Raw genomic sequence first — 3,996 nt, 5'->3', positions numbered from 1 at the left:
AAATGAAATGTCCCAGCTACTTCGCTGGTCGTTAAATGATTAAATGAAATGTCCCAGCTACTTCGCTGGTCGTTAAATGATTAAATGAAATGTCCCAGCTACTTCGCTGGTCGTTAAATGATTAAATGAAATGTCCCAGCTACTTCGCTGGTCGTTAAATGATTAAATGAAATGTCCCAGCTACTTCGTTGGTCGTTAAATGATTAAATGAAATGTCCCAGCTACTTCGCTGGTCGTTAAATGATTAAATAAAATGTCCCAGCTACTTCATTGGTCGTTGTGAACACCCCAAATTTTCCAAAAATTCCAAAAATTCCTTCTTTGCCCCTGACCTCCATCTTTTGAAATAATCAGATCAATTTTTGATAAAATTCTCATAAATTTCTCAGATTCGTTGGAATCCAGACTCGATTTTCATTTCTAAACCATTTTTTTTTGAAGGATTTTTCCAAAGAACAACGTTAAAACTCTTGAAAAACCCTTCTTTTGTAAATATTTTCAAATTTTACAAAATATTTTGAAAATCCTTTTGTTTTCTCATAAATTTCAGAGTTTTATCTTAAAAACGCCAAAAAAATAGGAAAACCAAAAAGAAAATACAAAGAAAAAAAAATATATATGTATATCTTAAAAACCGTCTTTTGAAAATTCGCCCTTTTGATAAAATATACCTTATTGAAAAAATCCGATAAAAGAGCCTCGTCTCGAAAAATTTTAAAAATTAAAAGAGTTATTTTGAAAAAATGGAGGAAAACCCTAAAAAGGGTGGCTCTCTCTCCCTCTCCCGATTTCGCTGGAAAAACCCTCTTCCAAACCCTCCCTTTCTCTCTTCTCTTTCTCTCGGAAGCCCTCTCATCTCTTCCTTCTCGCACTCGATCTTCCTCCACCGCACACCCTCTTCCTCCTCCATTCATCTCTAACAACTTCAAAACCTCCAAACCCCTTCTCGAATCATCTTCTCCATCTTTAAAAGGGGCACGAAAAGCCTCTTTCGATCCATCGCTCTTCACCCCCGCACCTTTCTTCATGCATCATCCTTCTCCACTCTCGGGAGGATCCGTTTTCACCCCAGCCCCCCTTCTCTCTCTCTCCTCTTTCACGATCGTTCTCCAGTTTTCCTCATCTTCTTCTTCTCTTTTTTTTTTTGGTCGACTGCAGAAATCGGGTCCCCTTTTTTTCGGCTCACCTTCAAGCAAGAACGCTGGAGCTTCCATTAACCGGTTTTCATTTTTCTCCTTTCTTCTCTTTCTTTGGTGTTCTTCCACTCGATTGAAAGGAATCGACCGATCTGAAGCATCAAGCCGATCTTCCTATTTTGCTCTGTTACTTCTGGAGTTTTGTTGATACGCCATCACCCGGATCCCCTTCGATCGAGCAAAAGAAGATAAGATCTTCAGCAGCAGCTACAAGTAAGGCCTCACTACCCTCTTCCTTGGATTCTCTGTTTTACCATATTACTCAATTTTAACAATGTTCCGTTTCGTTTCTTTTCTTTTTTTAATGCATTAGAGGTAGGGTCGACCTGCATATAGCAGGATCGACCCACCCATTGCAAACATTGATGAAGTAAGCCGACTCCCACTTTTTTTTTTTTTTTTGCTTTTCTTTGATGTTATTATGTTCTTTACTTTCACTTTTATTTTTATTTTTATTTTTATTTTCTTTTGTTCCTCATTTCCTATTTCTTTTATCACTTTTAGTTTTCTATCATCCTTGATAATTATATCAGACAGTTTGTTTCTTATCTGATTTCTGATTCTAAAAGGATGTGATCATCCATCTTGTTAAAATGAGCTTTTCACATCTTATTTGGGGATGTTTTGACAGTTCAGAGCCCCTCTAATACAACCTTCCAGTATACTTTACTATCTCAGGTTAATTGGAAGTCCCACTTGTCTCACTTCACGATCCATTTATCTGTTGCATAGCCTATGTCTTTTTATTTTCATTTTGATTTCTACGGTTCATACTTAATTATATATTACATTTGATCTCCTTGTTTTGATAGCATTCTATTTGTTATTTCCCTTCCTCACTACATTTCTTGTTTGAAGCATCACCTGTGCGTTTTTCTTTTACATTCGTGTATTTTCTTCAACCTCTCACAATGCACGCACATCTTTTTATCTCACACAGCATATTCATTTTCATATTGCATCTTGGCATGGCACTATGTCTTCAGATACTAATCCCCTGTGAATCAGTATTGGACTTAATGCCACTTGGTTTCAATCCATTTTACTGATTTTGATCTGAGCCCCTGTGTTCAATTCATATCTTTTGCCTGATTTGAGTCATGGTCTCTATTTTCACTACAGATTTTCTTTCATTTGGTGTTACATAATTTCAGTATCATATAAATAACTTTTCAACTCAGTTGTGCATCATTGAGTATCCTCTTGCATCTATCAGATTCAGCATCCTCATCATCTATTCCTGTAGGGTCTCTTAGATCATCACCAGGGTCATGCTTCATCAATTTCAGTATATTAGTCGTATTAATTCTGTGTGATTCATTCTTAACTCCTCATCCTGTGTATTTAAATTCACTTCATGTATGTTTTCTGTAATATTTTGCAAATGCCGTTATATATTTCACATTTGGTCAATATTTTCTCAATCATCATGAACCCTGCCGAAGGTTGTCCGGCACATTCCCAATACCCCTTTTACTCTTAGTATCATGCGTCCATATATCTCCCCCAATTGAATGTGGAAAGAGGCCAATGAAGCTCAACCAGAAGCTGAAGAAAAACAAAGTAAATGGTCCAGATGGAAACAAGGTGGTATTATCGGTGCTGCTGTGTTGATTGGCAGAACCTGGCTAGCAGTAACTGGTGGTCTAGCAGCTCCAGCAATTGCAGCTGGATTTGATGCGTTGGCACCCACATTTAGTATCATTATCCTCGTTATTGGCGCAGATGGCTTTGTGATTGCAGCCAGTGCTGCTGGACCAGTTGTGGGATCTATGGTTGTCGTCATTTCTTTTGGAGCTGCTGGAGGCTGGTCTTACTGGGACTAAAATGGCTAGAAGAATTGGAGATATTAATGAATTTAAATTCAAACACACTGGTGAAAATCACAACCAAAGTGCCACGTTGATAATATTAAGCTCTCTAGTAGCTGCATTAGCATGGCCATCTACACTACTAGCTGCAACAAATTTTATAGACGGCAAATGGTCTATGGCAGTGGACAGATCAGATAAGGCAGGGAAGCTTCTTGCTGAAATGTTGCTGAAAGGATTACATGAATACAGGCCTGTTACTCTTATTGCTTATCCTTTGGGAGCCAGGGTGACATTTAAATGTTTTGAGCATCTGACCATATCTGCTAATAGTGCTGGCATTGTGAAAAGAGTTGTTCTCCCTGAAACATCAATTCTACTAAGAGATGAAAATTAGGAGGTTGCTCTTAAGATCGTGTCCGGGAGGTTTGTGAATATGTATTCTACCAACGACTGGATTCTTGGTGTTACTTCCCGTGCAAGCTTGCTTATAGATGGATTAGCAGGAATTCAATCTGTCAAAGTACCTGGGATTGAAAATGTTGATGTTACAATATTAATCCATGGCCATTCTTCTTATCTTCATGCAGCCCAACAGATTGTTGAGCGGCTGGAATTGGATACATACTATCCTGATTAATTTTTTTTTTTCAGCTCTCGCGCAACTCCTTAGAGTGCTGTAGATATCTCACCGATTATTCAGGGGTCAAACTGCAAAATCAGGTTGTGGCAATCAGGTACGAGCCATTTATTCACCCCACTCACTGTTTGAATCTTTCATATACATTGTGTGATATTTTCACTGATCCCTGCATGCCAATTAATCTCTAATACATATGATTAGTGCATTCACACATTAAACTGTAAAAAGGTTAAATATTGACCCATCCTCCACAAACCTGTCATACACGGTTCAGCAGAACCTTCACAGCCCATTACTCCACTATCGGACGCAAGACAGTGGTCTTTTGGTAATAAGGGCATCAGCG

At 38.3% G+C, this 3,996-nt stretch overlaps 1 pseudogene; it reads left to right on the top strand.

The window, feature by feature from the left end:
* Window positions 1–3,023: 3,023 nt before the first annotated feature.
* On the top strand, window positions 3,024–3,647 carry LOC149829973 (transmembrane and coiled-coil domain-containing protein STS1 pseudogene; annotated as a pseudogene).
* The last annotated feature ends 349 nt before the right edge of the window (window positions 3,648–3,996 follow it).

The sequence above is a fragment of the Nuphar pumila genome, chromosome 8, assembly GCF_984573655.1.
Source record: "Nuphar pumila chromosome 8, dmNupPumi1.hap1.1, whole genome shotgun sequence".
Lineage (NCBI taxonomy): Eukaryota > Viridiplantae > Streptophyta > Magnoliopsida > Nymphaeales > Nymphaeaceae > Nuphar > Nuphar pumila.
The sequence above is the reverse complement of the archived record's forward strand: the minus strand, read 5'-3'. Positions and strand labels throughout refer to the sequence as shown.